The sequence below is a fragment of the Lithobates pipiens genome, unplaced genomic scaffold (assembly GCF_037356315.1).
Source record: "Lithobates pipiens isolate NorthernLeopardFrog02 unplaced genomic scaffold, aLitPip1_a1.2 Scaffold_3, whole genome shotgun sequence".
NCBI lineage: Eukaryota > Metazoa > Chordata > Amphibia > Anura > Ranidae > Lithobates > Lithobates pipiens.
In genome coordinates, this window is record NW_027507790.1 from 250,178,309 (window position 1) to 250,198,576 (window position 20,268).

Sequence of the window (20,268 nt, forward strand, 5' to 3'; positions counted from 1 at the left end):
GTGCAGTGGTGCTGGAGCGTACAGGGGGAGGGGGGGGGTTCTCTTTTTCTTTTTTTTTTTTTTTCTTTTTTTTTTCTGTTGGATGCACACGCCGGTGGCGGTGTGTCGGGTGGGGGGAGGGGGAGGGTTATTTGGTTGTTCCCTGATTGTTGACTCAGGGGTTTTTTGTAATAATCAGCCTGGGTATGCCCAATAGGCTGTAGGTTGTTTTATTGTTTTCTTGCAAATTAATAAAAATAATTTATAAAAAAAAAAAAATACAGCCCTGCAGGATGCTAAAAAAAAGTCCTGCTAGCAGAATTTCTACTACTACATGTAGGCTGCCAAAGATTGGCCCCAGGAAAGGAAAATTACAGTAAGTATTGGATACAACTTTCCGTTTTTCAGTTTTGGTGAGATATTCCTAAAGGGTTAATTCTAATTATTTCTAAAGGGAGTCAGGCCCTGTAATTGTCCTCATTAGAAGACTTAAAATGCATCACCTGATTGGTAATAAAAGTCATCCCCATTCAGGATCAGTTTCTAAAAGGCATGTAAGAACCAACAGCTTCTTCAGTATAACAAAAAGGTAGGAATCTGCAACAAAGCTTTTTAAAACCCATGCACTGTACATTTTTTCCCCCCAACCCAAAATCATGCACCTGGTGAATGTCAGATTCACTGCATTAGAAATGCGGCCCTCGGTTTAGTTCTGTTGGTTAGTTTGTAGATCTGTAGAGACAGTGGACAAATGAGGTGCGTTCTGCATACCTGGAAATTTATACTTTAGCAAAGTATCACCGTCACTGCATGCATTTAAATTCACGTGGATTTTATGATGGTGGGCATTGCTCCTTTTGGTGGCCAGGTTGTGCCCCCCCCCCCATAGTATAGGGGGTGACTATAGCCATGTTTGTATACAGGTGCTGCCTGCGTCCCCTTAACCAGCTTCTCTTTATATGTAGAAGATCTGCAAGGTTGGCCACACATAATGCAATTTTATCTGTCAAGTATACAACATTTCCCAAGAACTATTGAACTTGAGAAAGACAAATGCCCTTAAGCCAGGGTTCACACCATAGCGATGCGGGAACCAGTGCGATTCCAGTGCCGATTCCCACATTTGGGACAAGGTCATCCAGCGCTGATGCCAAACTGCGCCCCCCCCCCCCCCCCCCTTAGGTTAGGGTCAGGATACCCTTATCCCTGCAATAAACCATTGCACCTAGGGCAGCTGCCCCTTCTGCCCACATCACATCTCCCCTGCAGGTAGTACAAGCTACCCTCTGTGAACCTCTGCTTGTGTCAACACAAAGGTAATGACACTCCCAGATCGGTTCACAGATCGCAGTGCGAACTGTGAATTCGGACAGGAATTCATGTGACCACCCATGCAATCCGATTCCAGTGCGGGGAAAGAAAAGGTTACTGCATTCCCCCCCCCCCCCCCCCCTTTATTTATTTTTTTGCGAATCCAATGCTAGTTCAGTCATCTAACTGTATGGCTGAACTTGCATAGCACAGACATCGCATGTGATCAGCACAGCAATGCGGGTGCAAATCACATGCACTGTCTGTGTTTGCATATGTGTGAACCCAGGTTGAGGCGTAGATGACATGCCCTGGAGAAATTTAGACAAAGCAGCAAATATTGGGCATACTTTAGAGCAGCCTTTCTTGGCATTTTTCAGCCATGGCACTGTTTAAAAGAATGCAAATTTTTTTTGTTTACAAACTATTTTTATTTGGTACAGAGAGGAAGTACAGAGAGTAAGCATAGATATAACATAATAAATGCAATGTATGTCCAGTTAAACATAGAAAATCACCATACATACAAAATTTGTACAAAATTCAGTGCATATATATTGCAATAGTTTGTGATTAAATTTGGCATAGTGATAGGCTCGAGCCACAATAGTGCAGTAAATCGTAGACAGTCATGTATAGGAGACCCAATTTCAGGGAGTATTAAAAAAGGAGGTAGAATGGTTAAACCAAGGATAAAAGAATGCAAAATTTTAAGGCGCTCACAACAACCACCTGTCAGAGGTCTCCCCATCATATCAAAGTCTCCCCTCCCCCAAATCACATCAGCGTCCCTCCTATACATGAGAGCCTCTATATGTCAGAGCCCCTATACACAAGTCCCTCCATCACATCAAAATCCTTATCAGTCCTCCCATTACATAGCCCCCCATTATAGAGCTCTCCTATCACACAGACCCCCCCCCCCATTGCCGAGCCCCCCAAATAGTCCCCTCTTCACATCACCCTACCTAATTTCATGGCAACTCATGATTATGGTCCAGGTCAAACTGGGTCCTTTCCTTGTGGCACCTGGGGGGGGGGGGGGGGAGACACGGGCACCCAGGGTTCCATGACACCCTGGTTTAGAGGCATATTTGGGGTCTGTGTCAATGGGCTTTGCTCCAAGTAGGGTTTTCTTTTCCATGCAAGTCAATCAGAATGCAAAACCTGTCGCTTCTAAATCCTCTGTGTATCTAAAAGGGCTCTTTCAGACAGTTGGTTATGCTTACCACCCTCTGAAAAGTGATCAGCAGTGAATTGTTTTTCAGAGCATGGTATAGCAGCAGAAGGAAGGCATTCAAGAGCCTGTATGGTTCCTGGTTGTGGTGCGGCCCCATTAATCTCAATGGGCAAGTTTGAGAGGTGTTGCTGCCATCAAACTGCTGCTCCCACAAAGCAGTGCATCATGTGTGGAGCCCTGTCGGTCTGTAATTTTAATTTTCTGGTGGGAGGCTGGTAAAAATGCGTCTCACCTATCGGTGTGAAAGAGCCCAAAGTGATGCCATCAATGCAAGCATAGGCATAGTTAAAAATAACCCTGCAACAGAGGGCCTCAGTTTTAGTGGTCAGTGGTCGGAAAAATGGCCAATGGTCATTAGAGGGAAAATACAGCAGAGTTTGTGGTCAATAACTACATATCGGGGGTCAATGTTAGGCTCTGCAAGTGTAAACCCCCCTTGACAGTTGACCCAGCTGCAGTTAATTATTCACTTCTATGATGAATAACCTGGCCTGGTGGTCACACCATTATGGTGGACAAGCTTGTCTCAGGCTGCCCATTCACTTCTTTTTGCTCTGCTCCTCCAACATGGCTGAGATGTCACTCGGATGAGGGTCTTTATGGGTGATCGGATCAAGGTTGGAAGGTGAAGGTTGCTGTGCATGCAGAGTTTGCGGCCTCTGGCACTCTGTTTTCACCAGGGCCCTCATCCGGGGATCCGAGGCGAGAAGCCCTCTGGGGGGAACAATCTGGTCCCCCAGCAAAGAATAGCCAGCCGTCTGCCTGTACAGGGTCTGGGCAGACTCCACTCCACCAGCCCAGCTTGGTGGGTGGGGCCACGGGCTGTTATGGTGCCAATTCCCCGCCTATGAATCGCAGGACTACTACCTCCTCTGCCTGCATCGCTGCGCGGGGAGGAAGGCTCGGCGAGGGAGACTTATTAGAATGGCCATCTGTCTTTTTTTTTTTTTTTTTTTTTTTAAGGGGATGGAGCTCAGTGGGTGGACATGGCCTATACGGGTGGCGCAAGATGGCGGTGGAAGGTCGAGGTTAAACTTCCAGGTCACAGCATGTGTGGAACCGTGGCAGGAAGCGGAGCTTAGGGGATGAGACAGGCACTACAAAGGAGGGACTCCACGGCCCCCAGGACCTCTTTGCCTGGGGGCTGATGACACCACCGGTCCTGATCTAGGACGACAGGTCGGTAGGCGAGCTGTCGGTGTGTGAGAAGGAGGAGCCGCAGGGATGCGAGGCAGCTGTTGGGGTTCCAGTCAGCCCGGTAAGTCAAATAATGTCTAAATGTTTTCGTTTAAGTTGCATTGCAGGGTTTGTTGGGTTGGAAAGGGGGGTGCAATGTTGGTGGCGGTTGCTCCACCGGTAACAGAGGTGGTGAATGCTGGCCCACAAGCGGCAGGTGGGGCACCTGCCAGTTTGGGGACAGTGGTGGGGTTGTCAGGTAATGTTAGGATGGAGATGGTAAGGATTGCAGACGCAAAAAAAACTGTACGTGTGCTTTGAGGGTCCCCTGGGAACACAAATAGGAGGTCCGGGATAACATTTGAAAAGGCAAGTGTGTGAAGATCTTCTCGTTATGGTCCCCTTAAAAAAAAAAAAAAAAAAAAAAAAAAAGTAAAAATTAAAACAAATTTAATAAAAAAGGGAATTTAAAATTTTAAGTGCATAGTGTCAAGCAGGAAGATTAAGGGGGAAAAAGGATGAAGGTAAGAGGAGGTACCGATTGCTTTTGCGGAAGGCAGTCGCCATTATGCGATCATCATGGGGGGGGGGGGGAGAAATAACAGAACAATGCCGAACCAGGTTCGGGTTCTATGTAGGCCATTGGTAGGTGCACATGTTAAAAAGGGGGATCTGATTGGCTACGGGATGATGAGCAGTTTAGACCACGCAGGTCGGTGTGGCAGTCTTTGTGGGGATCAAAGGGTAGCGGCCTCTGGATGCGGTTTCTGTAGTAGTAGAGGCCCCCGAAGCAGTTCCTTTGGGGAGGGTATACCCCCCTCTGGACAGTCGGCTGAAAAGAAAGGTGGGTGGGTTGGCAGTGCAATGTGAGCTCCTGTCAGTTCGGTGGCTTTTGACGTTAAAGGGGTGGGGGGACCCATCCATTGTATTGTGGCTTCATGTGAGGACAATGTACAGGTGAGCCTAGTTGCACAAGGGATGACATTTGGAAGGGGGTGAAAAGGTTGCAGCCTTTCATAAGTAGATACCCGGATAAGGAAATGGTGAGGCTGCTTGCCTCTGGGTTTTTTTAATGGTGTCTACAGTGGTGGTGGTGCCGAAGAAGGAACCAAACAAGTTTCGCCTCATTTCTCCACTTATTTGTCAAAAAAAAAAAGTTCTGGCAGAATCCAATGTGGTGCACTGTGTCCGATACTTCAGGTACACAGCTAGAAGGTGTGACAGAAAAGGGGTGCCTATGGCAAACTAGGAACCTGTGTTCCACTTGCTTACAGTTTATTCGGAGAGCTTTGGCTGCTGGATAGATGCTGGCAAGAGGAGTTTTTTACTTGGCTCGATGCCTGCCCATGGGTTGCTCAATTTAGTGGGCCATGGTTAGATGTTTAGTTCTTTACCGGAGTGGGGGGTAGAGACATGTTGGTCCCTGATTCAATCATACATGGCTTGGACATTTGTGTGTTGGGCCGCCTTCCTCCGGTATCTGTGCCATTGGCTGCCATACACGGGGGCAGATGAGGGATATTGTACTGTTTTTTCTCAAGTCATCTTCCAGGACGGCACACCTGAGAGATGAGAGGCTCCTCCCTACAGGAAACACAATCAATCGACAGCTGTTTTAAGTCCCCACCCTTCCCCTTGATCCTCAGTTTTTGATTGTGTTTCTCCCTACACAGCGAAACTGTTTGTTTTTTTTCCAAATGACCCAAAGCCTGGGGCTGGTGGTCTCCCCCTGGGAGCCGGACCACAAGCCTGGGAAGCCTCTGGGTCTGGTAGGATATTCTTGTCCTTCCTGGGGGGGTTCCCCTATCTTTTCCTCAGGTCGGGCAGCAGAAATTGGAAGAGCCCCCCTGAGAGCTGAAGGACCCTGGGTACAGTGGTGTACCCAGAACTTCAGGGGCCATTATCCTGTCTCCCCCCTCCTTACCTGTACAGGTGGCTGTTCAGACGGGGGTGCTGGCCATCGGTTCTTTCCAGGGGGATCTTGTCCCCGACTCCTGGGTCCCCGGTAGCTCGCGTGGGCTGCCGGAGAGGGCGTGGCAACAAGCACCGCGTCATTTTCAAACTTCGGGAAAATGGCAGCGGCGTTCTTACCCAGGAGGGAAGGCTGTGAGTCAGTAGGAGCAGGCGCCCACATCCTCCTTTCTCTAGAGCGAGGAGGCACCAGTTTACTACGGTGGATGTCTGCCTTAACCACCTCAGATATGAAGATGGGAATGAGGAATGGAAGGCATTGCCCCCCCCCCCCATGTATATAGACTGACTGGTACAGTGCAGGACACAGCCTAACCTGGCACCTCCCTATGGGGACAGCAGTTGGGGGGGGGAAGCACTTTGGCGGCTATCCTCCTTGCGTGTGGACCATAAGGATGGAAAAGCAAGCCCGCTGGCTGTGGCAAAAAGAGGAAGACGACAACGGTGAGTACTTTACTTTCCTTTTGCCGTGGGAATTTAGCTGCAAAATCCCCAATTCCAGCCAGAGGGTTCCTGGGCATTTGAGATCTCACCTGGGGTCTGGATTCAAATAGCCCTTAAGCTTCTGTTAAAAACACCAGCTGCAGCCCCTCTTACATCAGAGAAGCTGTATGGTGGACAGGTGGTGCAGATGAACGAGTGTGCCTAAACCACTTCAGATGAGAAACAGGTAGGTAGGCCATTGCTCCCCCTTCCCCGTGTATATACTGACTGGTGCAGTGCAGAACTTTGGGTCGGGATACAAATAGCGCAGACGCCACTGCTAAAACCACCAGCCACAGCTCCCTCTTACAGCAGAGACACTGTGGTTATCGCAGCAGTAGGTTGCCAGCCTCTCCCTACATGCCCAGTTGTGGTACATTTAGTAGGGATGAATATAGCGTACAGAGGGGACCTGGTAGATACAAAGTTACTTACAGGCCAGGTATACCACTGAACAGGTTATTAATTGGGCAGTGGTTGGTGGATTCAGAAGCTCCCCTGGTCAGCAGGTGCACTAGGTTACCGGCCCTATTAGCCCAGCTGCTAGGAATCTGAAGTTGCTTCACAATGTTTAAAAGCTGACCTAACATTCAAGGAGGGGCAGAGACCAAGCTACTGTGTGGCACAGTAGGGGGTTCCCTTGTCACAGATCCTCCTTTTGGGGGTTGCTTGCTATAGTTAACTTTCATAAGCTCCAACCTCCCACTCCACCTTTACACTGTGTTTATATTATAGTGTAGGAGGTAAGAAGAAACTTTTTTTTATTGGTTTGGGCTACAATCCACTCAGTGGCAGATCTAAAGGCGATTCACCATAGATCGCTCCCTACATCCTTTTAATTGAGGATTTTCTGTGCAAACCTATGCAAGAGCTACATAATTGATTGTTTGAAGCCTGCAGATAGCTATTTACCTCCCAGGCTAAACTGGTAACCACCTCTTCTAGAGAGGTCTTAAATTGGTCTCTAGGGCTGGGCTCATTGAGACTTTAGTTGCTAATCAGCACCACCTGGATATGTGCTGGCTAGCGTTTGCTCAGTCTATGGAGGTAAGGTAGGACAACAACTACTACTAATAGTAGGGTGTCCAACCATTTTAGGATCTGTTCCTTCACTAGTGGTGAAGGTTTAGTATCTACAGCCCAGGCTATGCCTATGAAATAAATTGCCTGTTGGTTATTTCATAAAGGGATAGACCATGACTCCTCATTGGCTGCACACCAGTAGACCTCAGTAGTGAAGGTTTGTGCTTGCTGGGATGTTTTTGTGGCACAGCAGAAATACACATTGAGATTTGTGACATCTCTGCTTAATAAGGACTATATTGCTGTACATCAGAAATGCACTGCACTGAAGCTTGTTTGCTGTCCTTTATATACTAAAGGTACTGCTTTGTTTGGCTACAGATCAGAAAAATACAACAGTGAAGGTGGTCTGTACTTTCTGGTTTTGTGTTGCACAGCAGAAATGCACATCATTGTGTCTGGTGACATCTCTGCTCATAATGGTTATATTGTTGCACATCAGACATACACAAGATTGAGGTCTGTCTGTGGGGCTTTGTGTCCTGTTTTACTGCCTTGTTGGTTACTTATCAGAAAGGCAGCAGTGAAGTCTGATGGTCCTGATTTGTGTGGCGCTGTGTTGATTCAGACAGTGCTATTAACGGCAATGGCTGCCGAGTTTAAACATGCGATTTGACATGTTGAGTCGCATGACAAATCATTTCAATATGGATGTGCTATCTCTATTCATAGTGTTTTATTGTTGCACATCAGATTTATACAGCATTAAGGTCTGTGAGGTTTTTGTGTCCTGTATTACTGCCTTATCAGAAAGGCAGCAGTGAAAATTGATGGTTCGAATTTGTTGGGCTACATAGTAGAAATACAAATTGAACCCCTGCCAGGTGTAGTACATATACTGCCTTTGGTAATCCGTGTAGCACCACAAAGTGGTGTTGTGCTGATTTTAGCCATGCGATTTGACATGTTGAGTCGCAAGGCCAAATCGCTTCAATATGGATGTGCTATCTCTATTCAGAATTGTTATATTGTTGCACATCAGACATATACAAGATTGAAGGTTGTCTGTCCTTTTATGTCTTGCATATACTGCCTTATTGGCTGCATATCAGAAAGGACACAGCAGTGAAGGTTGCTTGTCTTTTTCTGATTTTGTTTTTGCTGCTCAGCTGAGAGACACATTGAGGATGGTGGCCTCTCTGCTCAGTATTGGTATATTACTACACATCAGACATACACAAAGATTTAATGTTTGTGTCCTGTATGTCCTATATTTACTGCCTTATCGTTTGTATATCAGGCTAAGCAGTGTTTCTCATGGATCTACCTTTCTGCATCTTAGGGATACACAGCAGGGGTTTGTTGGCTGCAATCCTCCAGGGAGTCACAGCATTGGGGACCCCTTACTTGTTCGACCTGAAAATTGCTATTTGTTTTTTTTTTTTTTCCTGCGACCTGTGTAATCTTGAGGTCTGTGGATCCAGGAATCAGGGACTGCTGGTGTCGCACAGACACAAATGGTACCCATTGGAAGCCATAGTATATGACTTCTCATGCGTCTTGCAGTCCCAAGTCGCAGGTTGGGTCGCACGGGTGTGGGAACCCTAAACTTATCTGTCCCTTCTGATTGAGGTTTTGCTACACAGCAGGAATACTCATCATGGCGTTATTGTTTTATTTTGCAGCGGACCAGAAAGATTGCAGCTGTAAAGGCTGTCTGTCTTTTTCCTCAGTGTCTGCTTTTATGTTGTTGCACAGCAGAAATACTCAAGATTGAAGCTTGTTGGTGCTTTCTGTTTCAGAAAAACACAATGCTGCAGGTTGCTTGTATCCTTTCTCAGTGTTGGTTCTATCTGAACTACACTACAGAAGTGCAAGACAGAAAGGATTGTCTTGTGTTCCATATTTTTCCCTGTGGCATAGCAGAAATGCACAACACGGGAGTTGGTGTTCATATTAATCTTATAACTGTATTTGGTGGTTTGTCAGAAATACACAACATAGAAGTTTGGGTCTTTCTGTCTTTATAGCCTTGTTTTGCTGTACATAGGTAAAGCACAACAGTAAAGGGGGTTCCTGTCCTTTCCGTATTTATATATCAGTTATGACCTAGCTAGCTGCACTAAAGAAATACGCAGCATTTAGGGTTTGCTTGTGTCTTAATGTTTTTACGTCTTGGCAGCACATCAGAAAACCAGACTATGAGGACTGTTTGTCTACGTTGAGGTTCAGATTTGGGTCTCTTCCCATATTTGATATATTGGTTTAGCTAGTCACACTCAGGCACACAACATTGTTGTCTATGCTTGTGTCCTTTCTGTCTAAATCTATTGTGCCGTGCCCACAATCTATGATCATTTTATTTGTGATATTAATAATGCATGTATCACCTTTTGTATTTCAGCCTTCTTTTCCATGGAGGGGCCAGGAGTTCGGGCTGCAGCTGCCACATGTCAGAAAACCTTGACCACTTGCATTCAGGGATGCCAGAACCATTTCCTAGGGTTGAAGCCCTGTAGGGTTATGGGACACTGGAGGAAGGGGATAATGAATCGCCCTGTTTAGTAAGAACTTGGAGAGTTCTGTTCAGAGGAGTATTAGGGCCTGAGGATGAAGTATAAAGATGTATACCCGATCGAATAGGTTTCGGCTCGGTGCATGGCCTTCATTTTGCCCTTTTAGCAAAACTAGACATAGCAATATGGGTAGTCTACTCCTGCTAGGGACTTTAATCTCCTGAAGAAGGCTCTCAGGCGTAAGTAAGGACATAGATTGGGCATGCCTTAAACCCAGGGTTCAAGCTTCTGTTAATCTATTTCCCTTAAGTAGGCTTCCCTTTAGTCTTTTGCTGACATAAAGATAAAAGGGAAGCAGTTTTATTTCCCTCAACAGGATAGTGTTAAGACAGGCCCTCTTATTGATTAATGTAGTGTCCTTGTCTTACACAGGTCTCTTATTTATCTTTTTAGTGGTTCTAAGTAGCACCTACAGGCATAATAGGCCATGGTTGTTAGATGTGTGAGATAGGCAACATTGCTAACCTACAAGTTTAACATGTTTTCTGATTCCATTTTTAAGAGCCCATTTCACCTAGATACTGCATCTGAAGCGGGAAAGGCAGGAACATCTGTGGAGCAGACCTGCAGATCAGCCGCATGATCCAGCTAACATGCCTTCATCAAGCATATGAGCGTATGGAGTGGAGGTAAAGCTCACTGCAGAGCCAAGGTTCGCCAAGAGGGTTTTGCAGTGGCCCCACCCTAAGGTAGGCCTGAGGTACTTGTTTATCCTCTCAGGTGTGCCGTCCTGGAAGATGACTTGAGAAAAGTACCAGTTACTTACCGGTAACTGTCTTTCTGGGAAATCTTCCAGGACGGCAGGCCTACTTCCCGCCCGTTGGAGGAGGGAAAATTCTAGAACACTAGAAGGTGAGTACCTATGAGGAATGATTTCCCTTGTGAACCTGGTTCAGGAGTTACTTCTCTACAAACTGAGGATCAAGGGGAAGGGTGGGGACTTAAAACAGCTGTCGATTGATTGTGTTTCCTGTAGGGAGGAGCCTCTCATCTCTCAGGTGTGCCGTCCTGGAAGATTTCCCAGAAAGACAGTTACCGGTAAGTAACTGGTACTTTTTTTTTTTTTTTTTTTTTTTTTTTTTTTGTTTTGTTTTGACATTGTGATTGTTTCAGGGGTTATGGAGGGTCGTCTGCCAGTGACCAAGTTGGAGGTACTATAGCAGGGGGTGTGGGAGGCCCAGGGGACGGCGTGAGGTACAGTTGAGGACTTTGCATTCGTTGCTGAGTAAGTTAAATTTCGCCTGCGGGTTTTATTCTGATGAGTGGGTTTTGGCCGACGGCTGCCATCTGCTACAGTGGGGGTGTCAGGCCCTGGCTAATTTAAACAGTTGAATGCAGAACATAGGGAGGGTTAGAAGGTTTGGTACGAGTTCTTGGCTGCATACATAAGACAATAGGTGGATGCCAGGGCGATGGGAAAAGAGGTCACAAACACGGCGGGGACAAAATGGTTAGGGAGTTTCTAGGGTTTGGAACAGATGGCATGGGGGGCAGTTCATGTGGCACAGGGCTGGGAAGTATTTGTCGAGGTTCCAGTTCGGGTGGGTGTTCTGAAAATGCCACTGGGATGCAAGGGTTGATGGTGCAGAATATGCTTCACACTCGTTCCGCATCGGGCTGGCTGTAGAAGCTACCAGATGTGGGTAAGATGAGGCGGCAGAGTGGGGGGAGTAGGCTGTACATACAAGCTGTGGTATGGGGTACATTGGTTTACTTTAACCACTTCAGCTTCGGACCAATAAACACCTTAAGGACCAGAGGTCTTTTTGCAATTTCGCACTGCGCTGCTTTAACTGGTAATTGCGCGGTCATGCAATATTGCACCCAAACGAAATTTGCGTCCTTTTCTTCCCACAAATAGAGCTTTCTTTTGATGGTATTTGATTGCCTCTGTGATTTTATTTTTTTGCGATATAAATGGAAAAAGAGCGAAAATTTTGAAAAAAAAAAGATATTTTCTTCTTTTTGTTATAAGAAAAATCGAATAAACTAAATTTTAGTCATACATTGAGGGCAAAATTTATTCAGCCACATGTCTTTAGTAAAAAATGTCAATAAGCGTATATTTTTTGGTTTGCGCAAAAGTTATAGCGTCTACAAACTAGAGTACATTTTCTGGAATTTACACAGCTTTTAATTTATGACTGCCGATCTCATTTCTTGAGGTGCTAAAATGGCAGGGCAGTACAAATCCCCCCCCCAAATGACCCCATTTTGGAAAGTAGACACCCCAAGGAAATTGCTGATGGGTATGTTGAGCCCATTGAATATTTATTTTTTTTGTCCTAAGGGATTGAATAATGACAAAAAAAAAAAAAAAAAATTTTTTTACAAAAAGTTGTCACTAAATGATATATTGCTCACACATGCCATGGTTATATGTGGAATTGCACCCCAAAATATATTCCGCTACTTCTCCCGAGTATGGGGATACCACATGTGTGGGACTTTTTGGGAGTCTAGTCGCGCACGGCACCCCGAAAACCAATCACCACCTTCAGGATTTCTAAGGGTGCAAATTTTTGATTTAACTCCTCACTACCTATCACAGTTTCGAAGGCCATAAAATGCCAAAATAGCACAAAACCCCCCAAAATGACCCCATTTTGGAAAGTAGACACCCCAAGCTATTTACTGAGAGGCATGTTGAGTCCATGGAATATTTTATATTTTGCCACAAGTTGCAGGAATATTACAAACTTTTTTTTTTTTTTTTGCACCAAGTTGTCACTAAATGATATATTGCTCACACATGCTATGGGCATATGTGAAATGACACCCCAAAATACATTCTGCTGCTTCTCCTGAGTACGGGGATACCACATGTGTGGGACTTTTTGGGAGCCTAGCCACGTACGGGACCCCAAAAACCAAGCACTGCCTTCCGGATTTGAATATAAAATGCTACCAAAAAACCTGTTAGCGATGGCAGGGATCAGGCCTGACTCTGCGATCGCTGCAGTTATGTGTTTAGTGTTTTGTAAGTGACAGTGATCGATCGATACTGCACTTGGGTGGGCTGGGCAGAGGGGCAAAACGCAGGTGCCAGCAGGTATCTGGGCTGATCCCGCTAACGATGCGTTTTTTTTGGAACCCTAAACTGCTGGGGACGCTAGTATAGATCTGATCAGATATTGATCTTTTCAGATTCTATACCACTACGGGAGGTGTATGCTTTGCGTGTGGGTGTTAGCGGTACTGGCACTAACCTAGCGCTGCCTGGGGCGACGCAGACCCTGACCCTAAAACCTAATTGATATCACCCGCCGGGTGATCAGTGGGTTAAACCTTTATTGGGTAATAAATGGTGGGTGCCCTGATGCTATAAAAAACAAACTAACCAGAGTCACCCGTAACACTTATACGGTGATCAGTGGTGAAAGGGTTAACTAGGGGCAATCAGGGGGTTCAAATTTTTATTAGGTAGTATATGGGGGTCCCTGGCGCTATATAAAAACCTGCCGGGGAACCTAAATAACTAACTGGCTAACCAGCGTCACCAGTGACACTTATACTGTGATCGCTGGTGAAAGGGGGTGAAAGGGTTAACTAGCAGCAATCAGGGGGTTAAAACCATTATTGGGTAGTATATCGGGGTACCTAGCGATATAAAAACCTGGCGGTGAACCTAAAAAAATAACTAGCTACCTAGCGACACTAATGCAGCGATCAGAAAAACGATCGCTTAGTGACACTGGCAAAAGGGGGTGAAAGGGTTAACTCTAGGGGCAATCAGGGGGTTAAATCTTTATTGGGGGGTGATAGGGGGCTACCCTGGACCTAACACTAACTGTCCTGACAGTTTTTACTGTCACAACTGACACTGAATGCATTGATCAGTAAAGAAATGATCAATGCAATCAGTGACACTGTGACTGGGGAGGGGGGGGCGGGGTCGATCGGGGGGGGGGGGTTTTGTGCCTGTGTGTACCTACATGTCAGTGTAGTGTTGGTGCACACTTACTATTGGTCTTCTCCTCGTAGTCCGGTCAAAAAGACCGCCCCGAGGAGAATGACATCACTTCCTCCTTCCTGTGTAAACAATACACAGGGGAGGAAGCTTCTCATTGGCCAGGAGCGATCCAGAGCGGGTGGCCGAAAACCAACGGCCATCCCCTCATCACGGAGCGCTCCTGGAGCGAACCGGACCGCCGTAACCAGCGGGAGGGGGTCCGATCGGACCCCCCACCCGCTGGAAGGCAATCACGTAAATCTACGTGATTGTGCCTGCCTGTGCCATTGTGTTGACGTACATTGGCAATACGGCGGTCCTGAAGTGGTTAAAGTTGGTGCTGCCTTTGGCTTTTTTTTTTTTTTTTTTTTTTTCATCCAGATGGAGGATTTATACGCCTTGTTTGGATTTTCTTTGTTATCTGTATGTTTGTTGGGGGGCCAGGAGAGCAGATGCGGGATCGGTTGTCAGTCAGTTGGGTAGTTGGAGGACTGAGGCATGTGTTCGCTGGCTAGGGGTATGGGGGTTGAGATGGAGTAAGGTGATATGGGAAGTAGAACGTTGGGTGCGGCGGGATAAACCGCTGGTCGTTTGGGTTATGCATGCAAGGGGTAATGCTTTTGGGTTCAAATGGTCAGGGAGCTGATTTCAGACGTTAAGTCAGATGTTTTACGACTTCGTACGGTTGTGTAACACTCAGGTGGTGGGGAGGTTGTGGCTCAGAATGGGGGGTCTGGTGATCAGGCAAGTAGAGATGGAAACTAATGTGGGCCTATAATTGTGGGTGTTGGCATACACCTCCTCCTAGGTAGTGGGGACTGTTTTATGGGATCCAGCAGGCCCCGGGGGTGTGGGGGAGCCCTTAAGGGTAAGGTGTCATCTTTGCGGGCTGTGGTGGTGTTTTGTTGGTCTTTGACAGTGGCAGTAAACATGTGATGGAAAGGGGTGGGGGGCTCATCGGTAGTATGCGCCCCTCCGGTGTATTCCAGCGAAAGGTTAGCTGGAATACTGTAATGGTTGCACTGCGGGAAGGGGGTTGTCTCTGAGCTGATTATCTGCTGGAGGCCTATCACGTGGAAAAAGATCCTGCAGTGTATTGGTGGAATATGTGTTGGAGTTCGGGGGTGCCGTCAAAGACCAACAGACTGGAGTTGAACAAGTTGTTACAGAGGTGATGTTTTGGTAAATATTTGATATTGGAGTTATTTATATGGTGTGAATAATGGGCTGCTATGGCCATTTATACTCCAAAATTAAGGTGTGGTCTCATCATTTTAGAAGGGTAAGAAATGGGAATGTTGGAGTACAAGTGGTATAGCAATATGAGGCAGGTTGGGTACCTCTGGTCATGGTGATTGGATGATTGAAGCCTGCATAGCTTCACCAAATTCATTTTGCAAAGTGAACATACTGTACTCCTTAAGCATCCCCATGTTGGTAAATTTTTTTTATTTTTTGCTCTGGATCTGAGTGGCCAGAGGACTGCATGTGTGGCCATGAATCTCCGCACCATTCACCTGATATGGAGCCCATAGCTTTTTAAGCAGTAATCCATAGTAAATTGTTTGTAGATCTCCCAGATTTAGGGGTATAGCCATTCTGTTTGGCATTGTTCAGGAGCTCTATACATTTTGGAGACTCGTTCCCTTTAGGCCCCATTAACACTATACGACTTGAGTGTGACTTTGGCTTTGACAATAAATTGTTGCACAACTGTTGCAACATTCAGGTGCAACTTTTGAGGGTTTACATTGCAGTCTATGGCAGGGAAGTTGCATGAACCATGGTAGTGCAGAGTGTTTTTTCCCCAATCGTCTTTCAGGACAGCCACCTTAGAGAGACACCGGCTCCTCCCCTCTGAGGAAACACCGCCTTCAATTTCATAATTTAAGCCTCCTCCTCCCTTCGTTCCTCAGTTATGGTGTTTCCTCCGGCGGGGAGACATCGCCAAGGAACCTTAAGGCTAAATTCGGTTGGTGAAACTGAAGCCATCCGAGCGGAGCCCTGGCCCCGTTCGGCTATCCGACCGTTCATCGGTCGGTCCAGGACAGTCCTATCAGCGGGGAGCTGAAGTGTTCGTACTGTCCATATACCCTAAACTCCGCTTGGGGAAAGCGGGAAGTTTATGGGGTCGTCCGTTCGTTCACCCGCGGGGGTTTCAACGGAACAAACAGTCCAGTCGGCTGGGGAAGCTGAATACTCGACTGACCTTTACACGCACTCCAATCTTCGCTTGGGGAAAGCAGGAAGTCTTTGGAGAGGTTCATCCTTGCGTTTCGCCCAGTGGGGTGCTGAACGAAGGCGTCCAGGGCCCCCCTGTGTATGCAGCCGGCTGGGAGCTGGAAGCCGGACCGGTAGGCGGGCGACGTCAGTTCCGGTGGGGGCGGACCCCTTCGTTCGATCTGCGTCTTCCGGTTCCGGACGCTGCACGTGAAAGGGAACCTAGCGTTCGGCTGGTGCAGCCTCTCTTTTCACAGTTGCACAGGTAGCTGTTGGAGGCGTATTCGTACCACGCTTCCTCAACGGGAGAATGTCCGAGGCAGAGGCTTCAAAAACTCCTGGAGATAATAGCACCAGCCACTCGAAGGTAAGAGGAAACCTGGGGAGGTGTTCCCTTACTTGTATCCAGTAGCTCCACTGGTGTTCCTCCTTGGTGGTTGGGGGGAAGGGTAGTGTGTCTGGGATCCTGGTGATGGTTGATCCTAGGGGGGGCACTCCCGGTGGTCCTCTATGTAGCGCTGGTGTTGCTGTTTTTTAGGCTCATGCTGCCCCTTCCTGTATTTTGTGTCTTTCAGAAAGCCACGAGCAAGTCCCCCCATGGTTCTAAGAAGAAGTGCCCTTCATGTAGAACGTCTATGGGAGACTCTTGGTCTAAAGCTATTTGCAAACAATGTATTGAGGATTTACTTAAGGAACAGGCAGTAGAGCAGGGTGCAGATCTGGTAGCTTCTATGAAGGAACTCTCTGGTACCTTTCAGTCCTTCCAAAACTTTTTTTCCAGTTTTCAGTGGCCCCAGCCTCCGAGCACTCCTACACCAGCGCAGCAGAGTGTACCATCCAGCCCTGTGGATGTTCCTCCTGCAAGGGGAGAGAATTCAGAGGGTCCCAGGGAGGAAGCTGAGGAGGAAATTGACAGTGTCGTTTCAGACTCCCAGGGGGAGTCTGACGCAGAGATGTTGGATGGGGAATCCAGCAGAATCTCGCGGTATAAGCTTTCCCTGGAGGATGTGGATGAGCTCTTGGGAGCGATTCATACCACTTTAGGCATTCAAGAAGAAACTAAGACATTGTCACTCCATGATCGGATGTACAAGGGCATGGGGGAACAAAAGAAGCGGGTGTTCCCAGTGCATAACGTCTTGATCGATACCATCAAGAAGGAATGGCGGGATCCCGAAAGGAAACCTTTCTTTTCTGGGGCATTAAGACGTAGGTTTCCTTTTTCGGAGGAAGAGACTCTCGTCTGGAATAAATCTCCCAGACTAGACGCTGCTTTTTCCCAGGTGTCCAGACACACTGATCTATCCTTTGAGGATATGGGGGTACTGTCTAACCCTATGGATCGAAGGATGGATTACCTTCTTAAGAAGGCCTGGGATTCGTCACAGGGAAATCTTAAGCCAGCCATGGCAACCACGGTGGTGGCCCGCAACATGGAGTATTGGCTCACCCAGATTAGCGCACACATTGAAGCAGGGACAGCAAAGGAGACTATTCTATCCTCCTTTCCCATGCTTCTTAAAGGGATAGCCTACATAGCGGACGCTTCGGCGGAATCCGTGAGGATGTCGGCAAGGTCCTTGGCCCTGACCAACTCTGCCAGGAGAGCCTTATGGTTGAAGACCTGGCCTGGAGACAATGCATCCAAACTTAAACTTTGTGGAATCCCCTTTACAGGAGATCTACTGTTTGGACCAGGCCTTGAAGCGGTGCTAGATCGCACAGCAGACAAAAGAAAGGCCTTTCCTGTTAAAAGGAAATTTGGGGAACAAGCCAAAAGAAAGACTCGTCCCCAGAAAAGGGTTGTACCACCCCGTACGGTTCAGCAGAAGAAAAGTTGGGGACTCAAAAGCAAGGGCCCCGGGGGAGCAATTTTTCGCCCTCCTGAACAGCCCAAAAAATCTCAGTGACAGGGTCACGGTGGGAGGAAGATTGGGGGCCTTCCTCCCACAGTGGGAAATGATTTCCTCCAATCAGTTTGTCTTGGGGATCGTCAGAGGAGGTTACCATTTGGAGTTTTCGGAACTCCCTCCTCTGAGGTTCCTGGTCACCGAGCTGCCAAAATGCGCAGAAAAATCATCTGCCCTTCTTTCCTCTCTTCAGGAGTTGGAAGAACAGGAGGTGGTAGTACGGGTTCCAGTAGGAGAGACAAGCAGAGGCTTCTACTCTCACGTCTTCGTGATTCGCAAGCCTTCGGGAAAGTTCAGGCTCATCCTGAACCTGAAGCCCCTGAATGTCTCAGTTACCTACAGAAGGTTTCGGATGGATTCGGTTTACTCAGTAAAAGCACTCCTACCTCCGAACTGCTTCATGGCATCAATAGATCTGAAAGATGCATACCTGCATATTCCAATCGCAGAGTCCCACCAGCGTTTTCTCAGACTGGCAGTGAGAACTCCAATGGAAGTACTACACCTTCAGTTCAGAGCGCTTCCTTTCGGACTATCCTCTTCCCCCCGAATCTTCACCAAAGTGATGGCAGAAGTTCTGGCATTTCTGCGTCTCAGGGGAATCTCGGTGATCGCATATCTCGACGATCTCCTTCTGTTTGCCCCTTCCCCAGCACAATTAATTCAGGTTTTACAGGTCACAAGAAACCTGTTAGTAAGCCTGGGTTGGCTCCTGAACCTGGAGAAATCCAACTTAATCCCTTCCCAGAGGGTCACTTTCCTAGGGTACGAGTTGGACTCAACAGTACAAAGGGTCTTTCTTCCTTTGGAAAAAATTCAAAAGATAGACAGGGCTCTGTTGTTTCTTCAGGGCAACCACCAGATCTCCATAAGGAAGATCATGTCAGCGCTAGGGTTGCTGACATCCGCTCTTCCAGCGGTTCAGTGGGCAGGGTTACATTACCGCCCTCTACAATTATTTGTGCTGAAGGTTTGGGATCACAGCCAGGAATCTTTGGATTCTCTGGTTTCGATTCCAGATCAGGTAAAGAGGTCCCTCTGGTGGTGGAGGAAGGGAGCAAATTTGTCCCAAGGTCTAGAGTGGGTCATGCCAACCTCCAGGGTGGTCACGACCGATGCAAGCAGCTCAGGTTGGGGGGCACACCTAGACTCCCAATTAATACAGGGTATTTGGGAAAAGAGGGACTCGAGGAGATCCTCGAATTGGAGGGAGCTGAGGGCAGTAGATCTAGCTCTCAGAACCTTTCAGAAGGAGCTCCGGGGGAATCGCGTAAGGGTAAGGTCGGACAACTCCTCGGTGGTAGCTTACATCAACAGACGGGGGCACCAGGAGCAAGTCCTTATGGGCCCTAGCGGAAGCCATCCTCAGATGGGCCGAAGCAAATATCCTGTCCCTTTCAGCAATCCACTTGAAGGGAGAACAAAATCAGGTGGCAGATTTTCTCAGCAGGAGAACTCTGAGAGAAGGCAATTGGGTTCTCAAGCAGGAAATATTTGAAATGATCACCCGGAGATGGGGGATTCCTGCAATAGATCTCTTTGCCGCAAGGGAAAACGCGAAGGTAGCAACGTTCTTCTCCATAAACAGGGGGGACGGGGCATTGGCGGTGGACGCACTAGCACAGAGTTGGGGTTTCTCCAGGTGCTATGCTTTCCCCCCTCCAGTGCTCATTCCAGCAGTATTAAGGAAATTTCAAGTGGAGAATACTACCCTCATTCTAATTGCACCTCACTGGCCCAGGAGGCCGTGGTTCTCGATCTTGAAGGGCCTGTCTGTAGAACCCCCCTGGATTCTCCCAGTGCAGGAGGATCTCCTGTCTCAAGGTCCGGTGTTCTGCCCTCAGGTAGGACGATGGAACCTGGCAGCGTGGCTTCTGAGGAAGAATTGCTAAAAGCCAAGGGCTTCTCAGACCGGTTGGTAGCCACTCTTCTAAACTGTAGGAAAAAGGAAACCCAGTCCATTTACTTAAAGGTATGGAAACGGTTTAACAGCTGGTGTTCAGAGGGTTCCTTCAACGTGCATAGCCCTATAGCCGTTCTAGAGTTCCTACAGGCAGGGGCGGATAAGGGGTTAGCGCTTGGAACACTAAAAGCTCAGGTTTCCGCTTTGAGCGTGTTTTTAGAGAAACATCTAGCGTCAGATCCTTGGGTCGTAAGGTTCTTCAGGGCCCTAGGTAGGCAAAGACCAGCTTCAAGCTCCCCCTTCCCGGTTTGGGATCTTTCTTTAGTTTTACAGGTTCTCACAGGGGAACCTTTTGAGCCGTTAGAATCTTGCTCATTAAAGCTGATCACTCTCAAAACAGTGTTTTTGGTGGCGATCACTACAGCAAGAAGAGTAAGTGAACTCGAAGCCCTTTCTGTCAGGGCTCCCTTTTTTCAGGTTTTTCCGGATCGTCTGGTTTTGAAGATAGATCCGGCCTTTTTGCC

General features: G+C 47.5%; 1 protein-coding gene across 1 annotated transcript in view; it reads left to right on the forward strand.

Annotated features, from left to right (window-relative positions):
* Nucleotides 1–526: 526 nt before the first annotated feature.
* The window catches only part of LOC143941084 (acyl-coenzyme A amino acid N-acyltransferase 1-like), a 61,878-nt gene continuing 42,136 nt past the window's right edge, over nt 527–20,268 (forward strand). Inside the window, exon 1 of the mRNA XM_077463024.1 lies at nt 527–568. The gene's annotated coding sequence lies outside the window, so the exon portion shown is untranslated. The remainder of the gene's footprint in view (nt 569–20,268) is intronic.